This window comes from Mirounga angustirostris, unplaced genomic scaffold, assembly GCF_029215605.1.
Source record: "Mirounga angustirostris isolate CCGP_5_RB_7025 unplaced genomic scaffold, mMirAng1.0.hap1 SCAF_7, whole genome shotgun sequence".
Lineage (NCBI taxonomy): Eukaryota > Metazoa > Chordata > Mammalia > Carnivora > Phocidae > Mirounga > Mirounga angustirostris.
This window is the reverse complement of record NW_026991715.1, coordinates 76,224,379-76,249,000: the sequence shown is the minus strand read 5'-3', so window position 1 is coordinate 76,249,000 and position 24,622 is coordinate 76,224,379. Positions and strand designations below refer to the sequence as shown.

At 36.5% G+C, this 24,622-nt stretch overlaps 1 non-coding gene across 1 annotated transcript; it reads right to left on the bottom strand.

The window, feature by feature from the left end:
- Positions 1–10,000: 10,000 nt before the first annotated feature.
- On the bottom strand, positions 10,001–10,147 carry LOC123836188 (U4 spliceosomal RNA). Its single transcript, XR_006788891.1, has one exon. It is a non-coding gene; the product is annotated as a U4 spliceosomal RNA (small nuclear RNA).
- Between the last annotated feature and the right edge of the window lie 14,475 nt (positions 10,148–24,622).

The following is a 24,622-nucleotide window of genomic DNA, read 5'->3' as shown; positions in this document are numbered from 1 at the left end:
TTTCAGAGCAGTATTTGAACTGCAGAGACATCCTTTTCATTTTAGTTCACATTCATTTCATCCGTTTCATGTAAGTAGTGATTATTTTTCTAAAAAAAGACTGTTTTGTGTTCCTTAAAATTCTTCTTTAGCATTCACATTTTCATAAATATAAACACAGAAACTTCTTAGTCAACATTGTTTCTTTGAATTAAAGAATATCAACAGCAGAGCATAGGGGGTGTAGTATTTATTCACCAATTGTGAGCTGAGACTAGTGACACTTAGCACTCCATTCTTAATCTTAATCTACAAAATAAAATAAAATAAAATAAAAATCATTATACTTGACATCTGTGCCAGTAACAAATTACAAGAGTATCTTCAGGACACTCAATGGTCTTTTACTGAAACTGTAGTCAATCTGCCAGTTTCCACTGACATTCTCCAACAATTTGTCAGTTAAAGTCTTTGAGTTACAAATCAGCAGGTTTCCTCTCAAACATCTGTGGATATTTAAGTTCACCGGAAAATTGGCAAAATTATCCTAAGGGATAAAAAGACACTTGAGAAGTGATATCAGTCATCCATCATCCCTCACAATCACTCCAGCAGAGCAACAAGTTTAGAAAATTGGTGTTGGGCTTGCTCTCTTGTCTCCTCATTCTTGCCAGACCCACCTTTCCTCTCACTCTCAAGTGCCCACAAGGTGTTTTCATGGTGGAAATTGCTCACACGAGCATTCATCATGGCTGATTGATGATCAGTGCAAAGCCTAAGAAATGCCTCCAAGTGACCCCTCATCAGACATGTCACACAGCTGCCCTAAACCAAACTGAGAATGTGACAGTAAGACAAGTTACAATGTGCAAATAGAAAGAATGTAAATAGGAAAGGCATAAGAGAGAAAATTATACCAAGTGAAGATGAATTGTCAGAACATAATTTCATTTTACTTGCTTTGCTTAGCTTTACATTGGCATTTAGTCTAATATGTCTAATATTTTACCACTAACTGTGCAGGGTTTATGCCAATTCCTCCTCCTGTCAATGAAGTAAATTAAAAAATCATCCTGTGAACGTGATCACTGACTAATAAACTGACAGTGAATAAGTAACAATACAAGACTCAATTTATAGACCCGTATTTTCCCTCCTGAAACAGTGTACTTAAGACCAACAGCACTCAAAGTGTGAGCTCTTGTGACTTTTCAGAGTACACAAGGACAAAACTCTATTCACAGTAACACTAAGATATTATTTATCTCATTCTCTCGTAAAGATAGGGTAGATTTTTCCAGAGGCTACATGATATATTCAAAATTATTTGAAAAGGTCATTAAAATAGTTCTATTTCTAATTACTTATCTGTGTGAGGCTGGATTTTCTTCCTGAACTTTAAACAAAGAACAAATTGCAAAGTATTAAATGTAGAAGCGTGTTTGATAATCCAGCTTTTTTCTCTTAAGACAGATATTAAAAAGACATGCAAAATGTAGAGCAGTGACACTGTTCTTGATAACGTGTTTCCAAAAAGTTTTTTCATAAAAGTTTCTTCCATATATATATATATATATATAAGTGTTGGTTTTATTATTTCATTTAAAAAGACTATTAAATAAATATTTTTAAATGCCTCAACTTTTCTTTTTAATTCAGTAAATATAAATACATATAACCAAGGTAAAGAAGAGCTTTTTGAGATCCTCAATAATTTTTAATGTATCCTAAGAAAAAGCTTTGAGATTTGCTGTTTTAAACAATTCTTAAATGTTATCGATTAATCTTACTAATCTTCTGCATTATTTAAGATTATTTTTTTCTTGATAAGGTAATTGCACACCAGACTGAGCTCTTGCCTTTTAATACCATTATCCAATTAAAGGAACCAGGATTTGTTGGAGAAATGGCTAATTCTAGAATTTGCATAGGAAATACACAAGATGAGCCAGCACCATCTTGTGATGCTGGAAAGGAAGGAAATACTAAATCAAATAAACAGCAAAACTAACAAACAAAACAATAATGGGGGCACCTAAAAGGGACACTGGAACCAACTGAAAGAGTCCAAAAGGCCAAAGCTGGAACAATTTTACCAAAAAATAAAGTAGTATTGGATCATAACCAAAAATATATAATAGATTCCCTGTAAAGCCACACTAATAAATACTTAAACTAAATAAATAAATTGGGAAGAAGATATAAATAGAAGAATTAAAGTAATTTAGGTAGATACTCCTCTCTTAAGGAGGTAGAACATAATAACCCATACTGTAAGTGTGTACTTCCTTCCAAATAATATGGCAAGGGGAAAGACAAAGAGTAACTGTACAGTGGAAACCTTACAAACACTACAAAAACAAGTAAACAAAGGAAACAAGGTAACTGAGAAAATGAGACAGCCAAGAGGAGTCTAGGGAGACCTGACGACTAAATATAATGTGGTATCCTGGATGGGATTCTTTTTTTTTTTTTTTAAAGATTTTATTTATTTATTTGAGAGAGAGCACATGAGAGGGAGGAGGGTCAGAGGGAGAAGCAGACTCCCTGCTGAGCAGGGAGCCTGATGTGGGACTCGATCCAGGGACTCCAGGATCATGACCTGAGCCAAAGGCAGTCGCTTAACCAACTGAGCCACCCAGGCGCCCCTGGATGGGATTCTGAAACAGAATAAAGACATTAGATAAAGAGTAAGAATATCTGGGGGAAAAAAAAGGATAGATTTAGTTAATAATACATCCATTTTGGTTCATTAGTTATGACACATGTAGCACATTAATGCACAATGTTAATAATAAGGGAAATTAGGTACAGGGTTGATGGGAACTTTGTACTATTTGCTCAATTTTCATGTAATTTAAAACTGTTCTAAAAAATAAAGCTTACTTTAAAATAACTTAATTGTGAACTTATTACATTTTTTGGTTGAGTTCTAAGGAGGTAAACAAAAGAAGACAAATAATTATTGAGGAGACTCTGTATCAATATTTCTGAAAATGTCCTAGCATGAGAATCTGATGAAGGAGCCCAATAAATCAAGCTCCCTGATTCACCCCTCGCCAGGTCCTACTGCAATAAAAACCATGGGAAGCAGAGCCCAGAAATCATCATTTGAACAAATCTGGTTAATAAAACATGCTATATTAGTTGCAAAAATTCTTTTTTGCACCTTTACTTACTTCAGTAAAAGTAACAAAAATAATCTGACCAAAGAAGTAACAGGTCAAACAAACAAGTCTTTTTAAAGAACTTGAATAAATAATTCAGGGTTTATATATTTTAATGATTTGTAATCAAATTAATCATGATAATTTTCAACAACATGGCTCAGAGATTGCCAAAATATATTTCTTTCAGTACTAACCTATTTGATAAACAATTCATTTTGTAACGTAGAGCAACAGAAAGTTTTTCATTACAAATAGGCTATCACCCTTAAATTAGTCACCCTTCATCTTAGCCTATGAATTCCTAAGGACAATTTCACTTAATTTTGATTCAATTTGAAATTTATCATGTGAGTAAAGAACTGTTAAATCAAAATTTTGGGTCAAGTTAATTTGCCTTCAGCACAGTAATTGTTTCTTTTTATGAAAAATTATATTAATAAAAAAATAAAATTTTAAAAGGAAGAAAGATTTCATTATGATGGAATGACCAAGGGAGAGAAGTCATACCAGAATGGTTGACAGAATTAACAGAGAGCAGGCCCCTTCCCTTCCACATCCTCCATGGTCATTCTTAAAATTTCTACCACCATCAAGGCTTCATAGAATATTCCCTAACAAAGGTGAAATGTTTTTGCAAAGCAGACATTACAGAGGAATGTTAAGGCTGTTTTTCTGGTATAATTTTAGTTGTAGAAATGGGACATATGAAGTAGTGTTTTTGTTTCTTGCTTTTTCCTCATCTTTGAGATTTTGAAGCTGTATCAAGAGGGGAAAAAAAAGATAAAATATTCCATTGTGCTTTCCTTGCTTTCTGGAAATATTTGGTTATTTCTCTTTGTATAGGATGAAAACAGAATTTTAACTACTTGACAAACTTTGATAAAAGTATAAAGTAATTGTGAGAAAATTATCTCACTTATTAGCATTTCAATCTTACAACATTTAAACTTTTGATATCTGCAATTCTGATAAGGTATGAAATAGGCAAAATATTCAAACTACTAGGGCTACCAGAAATTATGGTGAGAGATCTTTCACTAGATGACTTCCACCACCACTATTCATAAGGTAAAAGGGCAACATGAGCTGTGTGTGTGTGTGTGTGTGTGTGTCTGTGAAAACTAGCTTTAGAACTACTTAGATATTTTAAGTATGTGAAACTATTTATTACTAGGACCAGAAACATCACTGACGTGTCCAAGATAATAAGTATATTAAACACACAGTGAATATCTATCTCATTCTACCAAATAAGATATTCAAGAAATTTAACTGTCTTTGCTATAACTAAACTTAATTTGTATTCTGGGCACCTATATCACTGGGTGGCCCTAAAGGTCACTTTAGTGTCTCTTCCTGTCTTTTCCCTGGGTTACCTGGTAAATTCTTTAGGGCTTATACCATGACAGCTTATGAAGAATACGGGTATAAATCTGGGAATTTTCCATCGTTATCTGTGTACATATCACCTTGCAGTCACTAGGTGTTTGTATTGCGTAGAATCTTTTGTCATTCATACACATCACTGTCACAGCCTCCTTGTCTTGATCACAAGGTATATGAAGTTTCATTGGCTCTCTGTGCCACGGTCATACTGCTTTCTGCCATTCAGAAAATATTTCTGTTGCTCTCTGAGCTCTGCAGGAGCACATGAATATTCTAGAGGGCTGCTTCAGGCCCATTTGCCTACATACCCACACAGATGTTTCTGAACCATGCTAAGGTAAAGAGAAAACATGGAGCCTTTCATTTCCTAGGATCTGGCTCAAAGAGTATAGGATCATTCCACTCTCAAAGTTCATCAAGTCCACCTGAGGTTTCATTTTTCTTGGATTTGGTAATTAAGGGTGGGAAATGTGTGGGGGGGTGGAGCTCTATCTGACCCATTTCCAGGAATCTACCAGAGACTAAGAGTGCTTTTTTCCCCCTTTTTCTTCTGTCCACCCAGTCTGGAGATTCTTCATATAGTCCATAGAACACAGGCAAAATGAGACTCTCATTTATCTTTTATCTTTCCAAAATGTTTGTATTGTATTTGATGTTTTCTTTCAAAAATTAAAAATTTGACTCTTATTCTCTGCTTTCTGCTATAACAAAGCTGCCTTGACACACTGGATGTCTCATGGTCTAGCTGCTGGAATGAGAGCAGGTCACAGAGCAAATTGGAAACATTAGAGGAGGAGATGGAATGCATAAGTTATTATTGCAAATAACATTCTGCCAAATGTATGTGTGTATATATCATAGAAAATAAATCTTTCATACTTTTATACTTTAAGGTCTTACTGAAAACATAACTGATATTCCTGGAAAGGTTATAAAATTGAAAGGAAATATTATCACAGTAGAAAATTTTCACAAATTGCATCTATTTATGGTACAGATTATTTTTCCATTCAGGACAACTTACTTATTCAACACAGATATGCTCATGCTGGCTAAGATTGAATCAACTGCCTCCTCAGCAATAAAAAAAAAATACATAAAAACTGAAATTAAGACACTAGCCTATGTCTATCTATCAATATTATCTTGATAAATATGAGAAAACCACCTACAGATGGATGTGTAAAAAAGTCTTAGAATGGTTCAGAATCACTTATCAGGAAATATATATGTACAAACTTCCATTTACATACTTTTAATTTATATCTTAGTCTTACAAAACCACCTTTCTTTACTAAGAAGAGGAAAGCGTTTCCCTATCTCCAGTTTCATTTCCAATTCTTGACTGACATACACATTCTTTCCAGGAAGAAATACACAAAAGTGATTTAAAGTTCTATATGGTCAGATGCTTTGGTTTCTGTTTTATACATACCCACAAAGGTTATCCACAAGGAGTGTTCAATTTATATAAAATGAAAAAAATCAAAGAATATAGAAAAATGAATTAAAAATGAAATATGAGGATCAGTGTGATGCTTGAAATTAATCAGCAACTTGTAAAAGAAGGTATTAAGGAAGCTTTTTAGATGGATATAATACCCTAATTTAGTCTTAAGATGAGAATTCTCAAACTTCATCAAACTTATAAAAATTGTCTATCTCTAATTCTGTTCAGCAATAAATTAGGGTCACCTCTCAGTCCTATCTGAAAGTGTGAAAAGGAATCAAAATCAGACTAAAGACAGATGTGTAGCGATTAAAAGTCATGGGAAGGACCTGAACAGTTTCCTCTGATAAAGAGCTACTCAGAGAAATGCCAAAACAAATAAACAAAACCTATATTCTAGAAAATTGCCTTCAAACAAAACTGCTTTTTTGTGAAATTAATATTCAAAAATTATGATGCAATTATTTTTCCATCAAAGTGTTAATCCTTTAAACATGAGTTTTGCATGTAAGCACATATCAGGTTGCTATCGCTCTAGGAATGTCCCCCCTACATTTCCCCTACCCAACTCTGGGCCACCAAGTCATTCTACATTTTTTGTCTTTTTGTTTTTTGGGTTTTTTGTTTTTGTTTTGCTTTGTTTCAGTGCCAAAAGTCAATCATCTAAAAAATGAAACATTATAATTCTTTTATATTAGTTTAGCCACTATAGAAAAGAAGTTTAAGTATCCTGAGTCTTTTTTTTTCTTTAAGAAAAGAAACAGCCTTTAAATCCTTAAATTGTACACAAAGCAAAAATTAATAACTTTTTTCCGCTCCTAGCAAAGAGAGTGATATATTAGGCTTGCTATGCACATTTGAAACATTTTTATTCAAATTCTCTAACACTATAATATTCTTTCTAAGCATTAAAAGAATTTTCCACTGATCATTACTCATGAATTGATAATTCTATGCGCCATAGACGTTAAATTGCATTTTAGGCAGTCTGTACCTGAGAGGTCCAATGTGTTCACTCTTTACATACAATCCCCTCATTTAATTGGCCCCCTGAGAAAATGATTCTCTTAACCTTTATCTTTTTCCCCCACTCCCTGCATAATGCTGAAGCATAGAAATCTGACTGGCAGCAGCTCTGTAAGAGTGTACAACTTGGCTCTAAAGAGTATGTATAGCCTTTTATTGGTTGTCTCCCTTTGTGTTGGTCTGACACAAATTGCCTTCTAACATGAGCAGGATCAATTAAGCTGGTAACAGAATTGTGCAAGAACAATGAGACCTACCTCCACCATAGTGCCAGAGCTTTCATCATCCAGATCCTGTGACTCCACAAATGAATAAAGACACATACCCCTATTAAAGTCGCTTGCTGCTAGGAGCTGGCTATCTTAGAGAAAGGGCTCAGGGGAATGCACCATATATTCTCTTTGAAAGTGAAAGTGCTGACACCTCACTGTGATGAGGACAATGAAAAGCAGCATGAGGAAGGACGGACAGAAGACAGAATAATAAAGACTCTGAAAGATAGGAAGAACACAATTTTGGATACAAGCAGTTCTGGAATCTGAATGAAAATACCAATCTGATTTTAACCTCACAAAAAAGGTATATAAAAATTTTATTGCACCTATTTCTTAATGTATGAAATGTTGAACTTGATCAAAGATTCATTAGTTGTCATTGGTGAAAAGAAGCAAAAGTAAGATTCCTAGCCTTCATCCATAATTAAAACAAAAAGAAAAAATAACTTTTATTTGGACATGAGATTTGATCTGTCACTGTATCTCTATGTTGGTTATTTAGAATGTTTATTTTATACTTTTTCCTATTATGCAACTTCAGACATGACTGTGCACAGCTCTGAAGGAAAAATCTATCTCATAGGGAACTTTACTGTGTGGTGAAAAAAATGTCCCAAGTGCTATACAATTTACTCCTTAGAAAACAGATTTGGCATTCCCACTTAACTTTCTCTGCAGAACTTCTCCAGCCTACCATATATGCCCATTCCATGAGGTTTATTTACCAATACATTTTGAATCTTTCTCTCTAGTGCAGGTTGTAGGAGCTACTCCTCATACAAATATGGAGACTTAAAATTCAATTATCATTGTTTTGCCACAGGTTATGTGATCAATAAAAACACAGTTCTTATTAATTGGCTTCATATTTTTTTTAAAATTTAATCTTATTATGTTAGTCACCATACTCATCATAGTCACCACATCATTAGTTTTTGATGTAGTGTTCCATGATTCATTGTTTGCATATAACACCCAGTGCTCCATTCAGTACCTGCTCTCCTTAATACCCATCACCAGGCTAACTCATCCCCCACCCCCCGCCCCTCTAAAACCCTCAGTTTGTTTCTCGGAGTCCATAGTCTCTCATGGTTCATCTCCCCCTCTGTTCCCCCTCCCCCTGCATTTTTCCCTTCCTTCTCCTAATGGCTTTATACTCTATTGGTTTTATTATTTTGGAAATATAAGATAGCATGTATAATAGAATCATTGCCTAGTTCAACAAAAAATATTCCTTTGATAACTAGTCTCAGTATTAGATCATTAATTTCAAAGAACTAATTAATATTTTAACACACAATTCTCTTTGTCCATTCAAGAGGCCTAATCTGAGTGTTAGCCAAGAAAGTCACCTCTAGAAGTGTTTTCAAGTATTCAATTTCCTGTGGTGCCTGGGTGGCTCAGTCAGTTAAGCGTCTGACTCTTGATTTTTGTCTCAGGTCATGATCGCAGGCTTGTGAGACCAAGCCAGGCGAAGGGCTCTGCACTTGACGTAGAGCCTGCTTAAGATTCTCTCTCCCCCTCCCTCTTCTCTTCTCCCCTCACCCCCACCTCTCACTCCCCACCCCCATCTCAAAAAAAAAAATCAGTTTCCTGCCTGGGAAGTTTCTGTTAAGAACAGCAGTGCTATAAAGTGGTAGAACTAACATCCATTTGAATGACCACATCCTATACTAGTCCCTGAAATCCCACTTCCCCAAAGAGGTATAGCATAACTCTAGGAGTAGAGTATATTGGTTTGAACTCCTCACAAAGCAGGCACTAAGAAAGGCAGTATATTTAGAGAATGATCTCAGCAAGCACTATGAGGGAGTGGGGAAGTGAACAACTAAAGAGGAAACAATAAACATGCATTAATGAGTTTGATCCTGTCCTAGCTAAATCTCAGGAATCCCAAGACTGGGGAGACATGCCTCAGAACTCTGCACAAAGAAATACTTCCTTGGGGCGCCTCGGTGGCTCAGTCAGTTAAGTGGTCACTCTTGATTTCGGCTCAGGTCATGATCTCAGGGTGGTGAGATCAAGACTTAAGTCTGGCTCCACACTGGGCATGGAGCCTGCTTAAGATTCTTTCTCTCCCTCTCCCCCTCCCCACCCCCCTTATATTCCTAAACTCACTCTCTCTCTAAAAGGAAAAAAAAAGAAAAAAAATATATATCCTTGACTCTAGTAGCAATTCTGATGTCTAAATAGAAACTCAAATAATTGAATGACTTCAACCATAGACATTGGCCACTCCCTACTCAAGCCCTACCTTGGTGGCATTGCTGCTTATCCTTAGGTCATTCTGAGCAATGATACATCATTAACCAGTCAACAAATGATTGGATTTAGGTCAGATCCACCCTGAGTCTAAGGTGGTGGAGATATGAAGTGCAGATTATACCAACCTTTCATTAGGACCGCATCATAGAGCATGTAGGTATGAACAGACATTATGAGGCTTCCCAGGAGAAGATTTTTGAACTGGCAAGTACCTTGATTGACAATTCTAACCACAGAGGTTGATGGTTTTTCTTCCATATGTAACCCATGATACATGATGTATGTACAGTCCCTCATGCTCTGAACAGTTTTTATAGTTCCTGATACAGCGCCTCATATTCTATACCCAGAAGCCACTCAGTAAATATTACAGACTGACTCATCGACTCAGAAAATGCCAAGAAAAAGATGACAGGGTACATGGCAGGAAAATGTTGGCTCTAAGTGCCTACTCAAGTGAATCCACTGATTTGGCAGGTCGTAACTAATTCTGCTGGCTTACATGACCATCCTAGAATAGAATATTATCAATCAATTAGCAATAATCGCGCCTCGGATAAACCTCATTGGCTACAATACTGCCACTGCACAAAGCTTGAATATTATCAATCCAAACTGAAAATTCTACCTTTGTCAGCAGCAACCAGTGTCTTGCCAGATCCTGTCCATCAAGGCCTAAGAACAAGCAATGAAAAGCCTTTAAAAAAAATACCAAAGGGACACCCATACCCTAAGCCCAAATATAGTCTTTGTTTTTCAAATCACTTAAACACATCACTATATATTGAACAAAATATCTAGGACTGCAGGCAAGTGTGATTCAGACCCCAATTTAGAAAAAAAATTGTTACAAGTGAAATCCTCCTGGGCTACCAAGATTCTTACTATTTTTAATTGCAAACTTCTCAGAGAGCTTTGGGAAGAAAATACAATTTTTAGTAGCTGTCACAAGATACCTGCACTTCTTTAGTATTCTGTAGAGCCAAGGGTGTTATACCACACATGCTTCCAATTATTTTGAAGGTTTTTCTTTTTTTTATGAAATTAAAAAAAAATGTTGTTTGTTTGTTTTCTGGTAAAACAGATTTGATTAGGATATAAATCCGCAGATGTAGAATGTGCTTTTTTCTGATTAGATGTGATAATTTGTCATTTTTGTGGGATTTGTTTTGGCTAATCAAGTAAGCAAATATCCCCGATGTATCATGTACAATCCACCAGGTCAGGAGCTATGAATAGCTAAAGGAAGGAATCCACACTCTTGAGGAACTCAAAAGCTAGAAGGAGACTAAGATGAATATGCAAGTAAGATTGACTATAATGTTTCATAAGAGAGATATAAAGTGATATTCATAGGAATAGAGTGGTTGGGAGGATCATTAAATATGCGTGGAAAAGACAGTATTTGAGATGGTCTCTAAAAACTAGGCACTGTTTTAATAGGAGATATTATAGGAGAAAAGGAAAAAAAGATAAAAAACAGGGCATGACTTCTTAATAGTAATGATTTCTGTTTAGGAAAAGTATAGATAAGTATGGGAACACAGACCCAAGAGAGATCATTAAACAACTGTTGGAGAAGTTTTAATACTTTGAAAGGAAGCTTCTAAAATTTCACAGGAAGGGAGTAACATAATTAGTTCTATATTGATTGGGTATATGCTCTCATATATCTCTATATTTAAAACAAAGGTTGTCAGTTGCACCCTTGACATTCTCCAAAATTTATTTTCCACAGCCCTAAGTTATTTAAGAGGAAATCCTGGGCTCTTAAGATAAACCTAGGCACCCAGCCCATGTACATTTCCAAGGCCATCTTCAGGGAAGTCTCAGTCCCCTGGTCTTAGTCCCAAAGATCCCTTGCTCATGATGAATACTGGAGAGATGGATATGTGATAAGTGGAAAGGAAGAAGGAAAGGAAAAAAGGAAGGAAGGAAACCTCTCTCTCTCTCTCTCTCTCTCATATAAAACAACTTTTTAAGTAAGAAAATAAAATTACTCTGACTCATTTAAAACGAACTGGGCTAGGTGACATGCCTAAATGACCTAGTTATTAAATGACAGGATCAAGTCTATACTCTAATTTTTTGCCTATTTCTTTTCCCATTACACCAAATTGCATCTCTAGTGACATGTCCATATATATCCCAGTGATTTCCAAATCTCTTAATGAAACCCAGATATTTTCTCCAATTACTTGTCCTATACATTTAGCTCCTGGCTGAAGGCATCCTTCTAAATGTTCAACAGACAGGTGAAGCTCCCCAAGTTCACCACATAATTCACTGTCTTCTAAATAAACTCGAACTTCTATCTATTTTATAAGGAATCTCATGGAACAGAACCACATACATTATTATGAACTTTCACCTCTTCTTAATCTATCATATTTCATCAGTCACTGAGCCCTCATTCCTTAATATTTTCTCCATTCCTAGTGCTAACATCTTGGTTCTGATCCACATTACCTCTTACTATTAAGAGATAATGATCCATTATGATAAGCACAAGGGACCCTTAAACTCATCCTATGTCCTTTGACTATGTAAACCTTTTGATAATCTCTTCTTTGTCAGAAAACAAAGCAAATAACTGACATCCAAATAACTACTTTCTATCATATTTTTATGTTATATTTGTTAACAAAAGATTTGTGTTGGTATTTTTTGAATACTTTTTAAGAAAGTGAATTAATAGAGAATTATTTCTTTTCTCATTAACTTTCAGTAAATTAATTTCAGTTTCTAGCAAAGACTGAGGGTAAAGTAATTTCCTAAAATATTCTGCTTAAAATACGCATTATGGATAAAGTAAGTCTTTATAAGTTGTGCAAAACCATTTAACTAAAGTGTTACATCTAGAAATAATGCATATTTATTTCTGAGTTTACGTACCTACTTGCTGGTACCTACAAGAATTCTGTTATGAACTAGTTCATGATATATGACATGATGTTTTTACTTCTCAGAACTACTTGATTGCATTTTGCTACTCTATTACTCATCTACAATGAGCTAGTCAAAATGGAACTACTAAAACATAACCTAGTTGTCTCATCTATAAATAAACGTATACGTATATGTGTATGTTTATATAAATTCTTATAATTCTTAAAATTACAAAGAAAAAAAACACTTGCAGACAAAAAGGCATGAAAGAGGACTTTATTCACATAACAACTTACAGAGTACTGATATAAAATAAGATTTTTTTCATGTACAGGCAAAGATTCAGTTATGAATTAGGCATAAATCTTACCTTTTGGCATTAACTACACACATGCACTGATATGCATACAAACACACACTACACAGACATACAAATTCTGTTCAAATTTCCCACCCTTATTAATGTGTAGCACAAGCACATTTTGTTTCTTAGCAAGCAGGCTAATTCATATGTCACAGAAAACCGGAGAAGCCACTTTTGAACTCAGTGCCCATTTGTACTTTTCAGTTTCTTCATCAAAAGCTTTTGTTCCACTATTTTTTCATTTTTATCATGTTATGTTTTGCACTCATTTTGTCCGTATAATAACCCCAAAAATCAAAGGACATGTTCAGATAAGTATCTTTTTCATGTCAAGCTGAATGGGCAAGGGGAAAGGAGGAAGAATAAGGAGAAAGGGGTCTAGACTCTTCCATCTCTCTATGCCATACTCTGCTCCCACACTATGATCCAGCCACAATAGCCTTTGAACAACTTCTCACATGCCAAGCTCTGGCTATCCCCAAGGTTTTTCTTCATCCTCTTTCCTCTCTCTGGGGGATTCCTGCCTATTACTGGGTCTGCAAAGTTCCTGCCCTTCCTTCAAGTCTCAGCATAATATCTTATGAAGGACACCTTCCCTACCACCTAGTGTACGACAGGCACCCCATTATTCTCCTTGACAGCATCCTCTTTCTTTTCATTATCAGTTTACCAGAGTTATTCAGTACAGATTTCTTTGTGGGTTTACATGTATAATGTCACTTTTTCAATAGACAACACAGTCCGTAAGGGAAGACCACTGGCTTTTTACCACTGTCATGCAGCACACAGCACAATGCCTGGCCCAGCACATGGTACATACACGATAAATATTTAAGGAAGGGGAGAAAGAAGAGATGAAGAACAGTGATGAAAACTGAGGAAAAGGAAAGTCAGAAGAAAGCAGGTAACTTTTAAAAAAGATGGCAAAGAAAAGAACAAGCAGAAAAAGGTAGAGGCAAAGAATAAAGTACAGTAAAGCTGTTGGGAACAAAAAGAAAAAGAAAGCATAAAATAAAACTAAAATGATCTCTGAGATACAGTCCAGCCAATCCAACATTTTTCCATGAATACCAACTAGGATACCAGGCTGAAACAAGATTATGACTGTCACCAATGAAAAATTGTCATACTGATGTCTCCTTATAATGCATGCACTGGTTTATGGACCAAACTCCTTGAGTCAGCACCACAAATCTGGCTAATGTTCTTCAGAGCAGCATTTGCCCTTTAGGGTTCTGATTTAGCTGACAGATGTGTAAAGCCCCTTGTAACCACTTACCTTGCTATTGATTACACATCTGTGAGGCTCATAGACTCATGTTTTTTCTAGCTAAGGTCAGCATTACCTTAAGCCTTGCCTCCTGATGCCAAGCTGTCTGTTTTAGAGGGCATGACATAAATTCAAGCCATGCCTTGGCCTCTTCCACCTTATACCCCCAGTGTTTCTGTAGATGAATATGTAAGATATTGATCTAAAGCACTCTGCTGGGAAATAAATGTGTGTCAGTGAATTTTGGGTTAAGGCCAAAGCCTGGTGCCATCTGTCCCTTGTACGTAAGCAAAGCCAAAGCTTAAAGATGTCAGAGGACACTCCCAAGTGAATTCAGGTAACAAATATGCAGTTGTCAATGAAGCCTATCCTAACAGCCTTGTTAAAAATTGCAAACTGACACTTTCAGTCACATTCCCAGTCCCCCTTAACCTGATCTCCTTTTCTTTATTGCCCTTAATACCTCCTGGCATATTTCATAGGTTATGCCATTTGTTATTTATTTGCTTCTCCTTCCACTAGAATATAATTAAATGAGGTCAGGGATATCATCTATTTTTGTGCACTAATGTATCCTGAGAACCTAGAACAGTGCCTACCACATAATAGACACTTGATTAATATTTTTTATTTTTATTTATATTTTAAAGATTTTACTTATTGGACACAGAGAGAGACAGAGAGAGAGAGAGACAGAGAGCAAGCACAAGCAGGGGGAACGGCAGGCAGGGGAGAAGCAGGCTCCCCGCTGAGCTAGGAGCCCAATGCGGGACTTGATCCCAGGACCCAGGATCATGGCCTGAACCGAAGGCAGCTGGCTTAACCAACTGAGCCACCCAGGCGCCCCAATTAATATTTTTTAAATGCTGAATCAATGAATGAATAAATGAGTGAAGATCAGTAGGCTATACAGTGTGGGAAGAGAGGAGGCAGGTAACAAAGATGTAAATGTTGGGATTTGCTTTTGAAGAGCTTATGGTTTAGTTGGGACAATAAACATACAGGAAATTGGATTATAACCCCTGTGAGATAACAAACATTAATAAATATAATTACGTGTGTTAATAAATGCAATTGAACCATAAGGAAAGCAGCTTCCTGCAGCAGGAATAACACTGGACTTGGAAGTTGGGGTTGAATTCTGCCTCTACCATTTACCAACTATAACTTTCCACTCACCAATTCTGACTTAGACAAATCACTTAAATCCTCTCAGCATCAGTTTCCTTATTAGTATGAATGAGTAATAATGGCTTCTTTATGGGATTCTTGTGAGGATGAAGTGAAATTACAAATGTGAAATTAACTGGCCAATAATATTTGCTCAGTAAATGTCAATTGAATGAATAGACGTTCTCGCTCACAAATAAGACAAGCACGTTGGTTAGTTTACTTGCCTAAGGTCACCCAGTTAATGTAAGATTAGGAATTCCAAGTCTTCTGATTCTGAAGCCCAGTGTTACTGAAAATAGAATTGACTGCCTATCCTGTCCCTTGACTGTATTCCTATGAGCAATTCTGTTTCTCACACATAACAAAAATTTATCATTTGTTCTAGAAAAGGAGCATCATTTCCCTGAAATACCCTCATTAGGCTCCAAAATGTCTAAGCCCTGTCTCCCTTTAATCGGTTTACTTGTGAAGGAGCAATTTGCTTTACGACCTCTCTGCAGAGTCTGAAGGGTTTATGACCATATGGTGTCAACAAGGAGCTCTAAGATGCTTTCAGTTCCATTTACTAGCCTTAGAGTCTTCAAATTGTAGGAGCGTATTTGTTCTGAAAAGACTGGAGTTTGAACATTAAACTTAAGCAGACCTCAAGGCATTTCTCTTCCTGTGGAACAAGAGAACAATGTTCCTCTTACATGGAACAATCTCTTCTGTGGTTCATTCCACGCAAAGCAATATGCCCTAGGAAAATATGATCAGTATTAATGTGATGTGTTTTTAATAACACATCAACTTAAAACACATCATCTTGTCCTTTCACAAGGCTTCTGAAAGGCTGGGTGAACCTGCTTTGGTCAGTCTCATAACCTTTTTGTAAATGGAAATAAGGATTTCCAGGGAGCCAACAAACCCACTGGCTCAAGGCTAGAAACCTAGAGATCTATGAATGAATAATCAATCTATGATCATGGAAAGGGAAAGCTACTACTTTACTTTCAAAAGCCTAAGTTGAGACTGATGTAAACAAAAGAATAGAATGTTTAAAGGCACAGAGGTCTCAGACCAATCATCATGCAACCCAGTTAGATCACAGGAATCCTAAATATGTAGTAGAATCCTAGAATAATGCTGAGGGGCAGGGCAGGAGGTATAGTAAGATAACTCAAGTAAAGGCGCACTCTAGCTCAAGTACAAAAAAGTGTGGTTGTTATAGATGTATTACTGTGTTTGATCATTTAAGAGCAGGATGTGAAGTAGAATCAAGTAACACTCTCAGTCTCTCAAATGCTACCTTGAATCTTACCTCTGTCATTCTCTGCTCCATTTCCCTCCTTCTGATCAATTTTATTGTTGTTGGTTTTTCTCCTTACTCGTCAGCAGTTATAAATTTTCTGGTCAAATTCCCAATGCTGATTGACTCAATTTTTTGGTGTCTCAATTCCCATAATCCTGAAAAATGAGAGGAGAATCTCACTGGCCTTGTCAATCTTTTCTAACCCTCCACCTAAGAGCTGGGACCCCTGGGGGAGGTAAGGTTGCATGGGCAGCACTCCTCCTGTAGTGGAGGCAGGCTCTGCAGAAACCTGCGATTAAAAATTATAAACAGACCTTATGCAAGAGTGATAAACACACTTCCTTATTAATTCTGGAATTAATTCACTTATCTCCATTGTCACTATCTTAATTCAGCTGAAACTACTGTCATCACTCACCTAGACAGCCTCTTAAGTGGTCTCCCTATATTCAGATTCTCTTCTTCTAAACACTTCCCCAACACAATCAGGATAATTTACCCCTCATTCTAGGCTCTAAACTCCAAAAATGGCTCCTGCTTGTCTTCAGAGGAAGACAAGGTCCAAAATTCTTAACAGGCCCACAAAGCCTCATCTAACTTATTGTTACATCCTCATAGTTCTCAGGTCTTGCAGTCTCTCTCCATCTCAGAACCATGGCTCAGACTAACCACTTACAGTTCCTTAAGCACACCAGATTCTTTGTTGCCTTCAAGACTCTGCATATTCTATTCTACTTGGCATATTCTTCTCCTTCTTTATACCTGTCCAGTTATTCTTGTCCCTTAAAATTCAGTTTAGATATAAACTTCTCAAAGGTCTCCTGCCCCTAGGATCGGCATCCTAGGTGTATTCCTATCCTAGCCCACATTACACTCTGTTGTCATGGGGTGATTTACTCTCCTATTCCCGCCACCCTCACCAGCCCATCAGCACCCAGCAGGCAGAGCCCTTGTGAAATTCATTGTATCCTCATCCCACCACCAGAGCCTGGCACATACTTGGTGCTCAGTAAATATTTCTTGACTGAATGAATGAGAAGACAAAGGCACCTCAAAACCACTAGAACCACCTCCCAGTTCTATTATTTTTCAGATAGTCAGTTAGCCAATGAATGATAACTCTTATCTTTTTTCCTGCATCCTGAAGCAATCCAAAGAAATCACAAGGCATAGTCTTCATAGCTTTAAGATCCAAAATCCTCAGAAAATGTATCAGTGTAACTCATATGCTTCCCCCCCCCAAAAAAATATTTAAAGCGATTGCAAAGTATACTACTTCTCTCTTCTGCTGGTCTTAACTCCTAAGCTTATCTCCTAGCACCAGAGTAATTAAAGGGGCTTACAATTGGCCTGCTGACAGGTATTAAGATAAACACATTGTCAAAGATATGCCTCTGAGTCCCCAAGTCTCCACGTCCCTCTAACCAAAACCAGAAAATTAAAGTCCTCAACTGAAACTAAAATCCTAGCCTTCTGAATAAATGGCACATCAACACATGTCCATACAACTCCCTGGCAAGGTCATGTGCTGAAAAAGCCAAATTTGCTCAGGCTAGGAAAGAAACCTGGTATCTCGTCACATTAAAAAAAAAAAAATTTTTTTTTTTCTTTGTATCTGCCAAACAGAACCTTTTATAGTTTTTTACTGTATTTAGCTTCTACTTACCATTCATGGAGCATTTGGTAGAACCCACTTAGACCTACAGACAAGGTCCTCCTATAGTCTGCAGGCCCATAGGTTCCTCCTCACCCCCTAACATGCCTGACACATGAAACTTGTCTGCAGGATTGGTGGGTCTCATTAAAAGCTTGGCAAGTAGACAAAAAACTGTTTAACTTTTCAGCTGCCCAGAAACACAACCCGATTAACATGAGTGGACATTTAATAGTTTATGAAACAAGGTTCTAGCCAGCTTTTAAATCTATTAATCTTTTCTCTTGGTTGTGCCCAGCAATCCCTGAAAAGCAGCCACTTAGCTCTTAGCCCATGTCACCTTGCTGCAGTCCCTCAACTACTTTTTTTTATGTATGTCTTTACGGTTACAGCCACCCACCAAAACAAACAACTTCTGTGAGGTGAGTATTTTAATTCTACCCATGCTAAAATCAGATTAAAGATTCTATTTAATGAAAAAAATTAGTAACACTAATTTTTAAATACCACATACAGGTAATGCAGAGTTTATACAAGATGACACTAATTTGGACCAAAAATATCAATTTTTGCACATGTATTATGTTACCACCAGTTTGCCACTTGAAGCAAATGGAGATTGCAATTATTTTCTCATAGGTTGTAAGAAAGGATGATATTCCTCTCCTATTCCATCATCTCTTAGCCCACAGGTTATAAGTGATTTACCCTAAGTCATATAGCTAATTATTGATAGAGCTTAGACTCAGAAAAAAATGAAGTAAAACAAGCAACCAATACAACAAAAATAAGCTTCTAACTCCCAAGCCACACCTAAAATTTGCTTCATGTAAACAAACCCAACTATAATTGCTTTTGCACTGAGGCAACAGGCTGCTTTTGATTTATTTATTTTTAAAATGTTAAATTGAAATAAAATTGACATATAACATTATATTAGTTTCAGGGGCACAACATATTGATTAGATATTTGTATTTGGTATGAAATAATGTGAAATATTATTTTACTTACTGTGAAATATTGTTTCACTTGTTGTGGTAATGATTACACACCAGTAAGTCTACTTACCATCTGTCACCATACAAAATTACATTTCTTCCTTGGGATGAGAACTTTTAAGATTTACTCTGTTAGTAACTTTCCTTTTTTTTTTTTTTTAAGATTTTATTTATTTATTTGACAGAGAGAGACACAGCAAGAGAGGAAACACAAGCAGGGGGAGTGGGAGAAGGAGAAGCAGGCTTCCCGCTGAGCAGGGAGCCCGATGTGGGGCTCGATCCCAGGACCCTGGGACTATGACCTGAGCCGATGGCAGACGTGTAACAACTGAGCCACCCAGGCACCCGTTAGTAACTTTCAAATATGCAATACATCATTGACTATAGTCACTATGCTATATACTATATCCCCATGACTTATAATATTTTATAACTGGAAGTTTGCACTTATTGCTCTCCTTCACCCATTCTGCCTACTCCCCAACCCTGGACCCCTCTGACAACCACCAATGTATCTTTGAATTTTCTTTTGTTTTTTCATTTTCTTTTGTATATTCCATATATAAGTGAAATCATACAGTATTTGTCTTTCTCTGTCAGATTCATTTCACTTAGCATACCTTCAAGGTTGATCCACGTCATGGCAATGGCAAGATCTCATTCCTTTTTATGACTAAGCAATATTCCACTGTGTGTGTGTGTATATATATATCACATATATACCATATCTTCTTTATCCATTTATTCATCAGTGGGCACTTATGTTGCTTCCACATCTTGGCTAATGTAAATAATGCTGCACAGAGTGGTATATGTATCCTTTTTTTAAAGAAGATTTTATTTATTTATTTGAGAGAGACATAGTGACAAGAGAACACAAGCAGGGCAGAGGGGCAGAGGTGGCAAAGAGAGAGGGAGAAGCAGGGAGCCCAACACAAGGCTTGATCCCAGGACCCTGAGATCATGACCTGAGCCAAAGGCAGAGGCTTAAAAGACTGAGCCACCCAGGTGCCCCAAATGTTCTTATTTTCTTTGTATAGATAGTGGAATTGCTGGATCATGTGGTATTTCTTTTCTTTTAAGATTTTATTTATTTATTTATTTGATTGAGAGAGAGGGAAAAAAGTGCAAGTGTAAGGGGGGGAGGAGCAGAGGGAGAGAGAGAATTTCAAGCAGACTCCATGCTAAGCATGGAGTCTGATACAGGGCTTGATCTCATGACCCTGAGATCATTACCTGAGCAGAAATCAAGATGTAGACACTTAACTGAGTCACCCAGGTGCCCTCATATGGTATTTCTATTTCTAATTTTTTGAGGAACCTCCATATGGTTTTCCACAGTAGCTGTGCTAATTTACATTCACACCAATAGTGTATGAGTGTTCCCTTTTCTCCACACTCTTGCCAACACTTGTTATTTTTTGCCTTTTTGATATTAGCCATTCCAATAGATGTGAGGTGCTATCTTACTTACCATGGTTTTGATTTGCATTTCCCTGATGATGAGTGATGTTGAGCATCTTTTCATGTGTCTGTTGGCCATATGGATGTCCTCTTTGGAGAAATGTTTATTCAGGTCCTCTGCCCATTTTTAAATCAAATTGCTTGGTTTTTTGGTATTAAGTTGTATGAGAAGGATTCTATTTTATTTTTAAGCTTTAGCGTTCAATTAGTGGATTTATCTTTCTTTGCTTTTTAAACAGTTTATAATCAAATCTCTTTTTAAACAAATACACTGTCTTCATTAGGTGACATGTCACTAAATCCTGACAAGAAAGTTTTTTCCTAAAAGGAGCCTCTCTCTGCCTCAGTGATTCCGTCTGTATCTCAGGATCAGTTTGTATTTATTTACAGCATGTGCTATAAATTATGATATGGTAGCTAACTGGCTTTTTTTCTGGGGCATCTTGTACTTTTGGCTGGGTCAAAAATAGCAAAAACTGGGATATTATATTCTCTAAGAAGCCTTTGACCTCTAAGGTAGGATACCAGATTTCAGTCTTGTCTATTTCTTAGCCTCAAGATTCCTAAACTAACACCAGACTTCTGCCATGCTGATGAGACTCTGCAAAATGTTAACTTATCCCAAATCTAAAGAGAAAGCTACTTGCAAAAAAAAAAAAAAAAAAGACAAGAAAATGTATTTATTTTGTTTCAGTGCAGGAGTATGTTTCCCTTTCTCAGACATCCCTGCTGAACAGTAGTTTCAGGATTAAATAGGCATAATAATGTGTATTTGGGCAGCCTGACATTCTCCAGGAACCTTGTATTACTCAGATCCATCAATTACAAGGATAGCCTTGTTCATAGACTATCACATTGTTATCAGTTTAATCTACTTTATGAATATAGATCTCAGCAAGCTTATGTACGCTTGCTGCTTACAAATGGACTCATATCCCAGTTCTTTGCAAAATCAAGTATCTAGTTAACCTAAAGTGTAATTTGCCATTGAGCCTTTTTCTAAAAAAGTCTTCATGTTCTCTACATATTCTCACTGCCACTCATTTCTCCACCCTCTATAATCTATCTTCTACTTTCATCACTCTGTTGGATTTATCTTTAAAAAGTATACCATTAATCTCCTAACAACCATTTTCTAGACCTCTTAATCTCAGCCCTGCTGAAAACTACACAGATGCAACCATAATTTTATTTTTGAAACACTCCACCATCTTAGCTTCTGAAATTCTGAGATAAGCGTGCCTTGTTTTATCTCTCTGACTACTCTCTTCTTAAATTTCTTCTTCCTTTGACCCCAGGATGGATATTGTCCAGAATTTCTTTCTTAACTCTTGCCTTGTTTTTTTGTGGGTTTTTTTTTCCCTCTTCTGTCTCTTTTTTCTCCCCCCTTCCACCTCATCTCTCCTTTTATGCTGGTGATTGTTAGCTTCCTCACTTTCCCACACATGATTCTCATTCCTAACTGCTTGCTGTTCAGCACCATCTGAGCTGATCCATACAAGCATCAAATTCAGTATGTTCAAGAATAAATTCATTATTGTGCTCTTCAATCTGTTCTTCCCCTATCATTTCCCCATGTCTTTATTATACCATCATTCTTCCTGTTACTCCAACTTAAAACAAATAGAAGCAACATTTCTCTCTTCTCTCCTGTTAAATTTTTTCACTGCTTCTTTTTTCAGCTTCTCATTCTATAATATTTGTTGTGCATCTATGATGTGCAGGCACCATGCTGCTATTCATTACAAATAGGGTGGTACCCACAATAGACAGGATCTCTTCCCAACACACAACACCCATTTTACTGCTTCTCTACTTACATAGACCCTTTCATATTTATCTTCTCAGTTCCAACTGCCACTAAACCAACTTAGAGAAATATTTTTTTTTACCTATTATTGTAATAGCCTCTTAACTGATTTCCTTTTCTCAGTTTCTCCTTTAATTCCTCATGGAAATGACTGTAATATTAATCTTATAAGGAACAGAAAATATACCTATCCAAAGGTCAGTAGATATTTTCCTTCTCCACAAAATTAGTTTAAATAACATTAACATGGCATATCAAACTCTACCACCCAGTGCACCTTTTCAAAGTTTATTTCTTGCTGTTCATAAACACGAGGGACCCATGAAAACATTATGCACAATTCTAATATTTTCCCCAGACATGTCTCCACCAATGCTCTTTCTTCATTTGTAACCTAACCATTGGACTGTTCCCCTAGCACAGTTTTCCATGGGCCAACATGGGAGTACCCAATAATACCTACATACATAAATGGTTGCATAATAAAAAAGAACCTTGAGTTTAAGCAAATTGGATATTTTATACTAGACAACAGGTATGTCAGCTCCTTGCTTCAGAGAGAGGCAGTATTTTTATATGTCAAAGCTACTTGCTATACAAGTACTCTTGAAAAGATAGTCCTGAGAAATGATAACCAGTGCCTTCACTGAAAATATATGTAGAAACACAAGAGACTTGGTGAGAATGGTCTCCCCAATACTGCTAGTTCTGAACATCCCTCTAGAACCAGAAAAAAATTAACATATTTCACAAAGTCTCACATAATATTACCATCCTCCAAACACAAGTCAGTTATGCAAGTACTGTCCTAACTTTCCCTTCTGGATGTTAATGATCCCCTTCCTTATATTCTTTTTAAGCACAACTCTTTTGCTGTACTGTACTTACGTGTATTCATCTTTCTCCCCCAACTAGAGGGTCTTCTAAATTCTAATTGAGGGTCTTCTAAAGCACACAACAAATATATATTATGCTTTTAAAAGAGGGGGAAAAGTTAGAGTAACTTATATGAAATGCATTCCTAGAAGTCAAAATTACCAAAACTGGCTCAGAAATAAATAGGAAAACTTGAATGGATCTGTAAGTAAAGAGACCAAATTAGTAATTTTAAAACTCACAAAAGGTCCAGGCCAAGATGGCTTATTAGTTAAGCCTATCAAACATTTAAAGAAAAAGCAATAACAACTCTTGACAAACTTTTCTAGAAAATAGAAGAGGAAAAGAATACTTCCCAACTTATTCTATGGGACCAAATTATCTTAAAGCCACAAGGAGACAAACATAACACAAGAAAACTACAGACCAATCCCTTATGAAATCAGATGCAAAAATCCTCAATAAAGAACTAGAAAGCAAATCCAACAACATAGAAAAAAGATTATACATCATGACCAAGCGGGATTTATCCAAGAAATTCAAGGTTGTTTTACCATATGAAAATCACCTATTACAATACACCCTTTTGATAGAATAAAAATCCCAAATCATATGGTCATTTCAATAGATGCAGAAAAACATTTAACAAAATCCATCACACTTTCTTGATAAAAACACTTAACAAAATAGGACTAGAATGAAACTCCCTCAACCTGAAAAAAAAAAGGCATCTACAAAAAAAAAAAAAAAATCTATAGCTCACATTAAAATCCATAGTGAGACACTAAATGCTTTCCTCCCAAGGTATGACAAAGATAACCCCTCTTGCCATTTCTATTCAACATTGTACTAGAGGATCTATACAGGGAAATTGGACAATGAAGGGAAATAAAAGTTCCTCTTCCCCTAAGCGGCCTGAGGTGACCACTGAAAATGGTTCACTATTCGCTTGACCCAGAAAACCCTATAAGATCATGCAAATCAAGAGGTTCAAATCTTTGTGTTCCTTTTAAGAATACATGTAGGGGCACCTGTGTGGCTCAGTCGTTAAGCATCTGCATTCGGCTCAGGTCATGATCCCAGGGTCCTGGGATCGAGCCCCACATCGGGCTCCCTGCTCCGCGGGAAGCCTGCTTCTTCCTCTCCCACTCCCCCTGCTTGTGTTCCCTCTCTCGCTATATCTCGCTGTCAAATAAATAAAATCTTTAAAAAAAAAAAAAAGAATACATGTGAAACTGCCCAGTCCATCAAAGATCTGCAGATCCAAAGAGCCACCAAGTA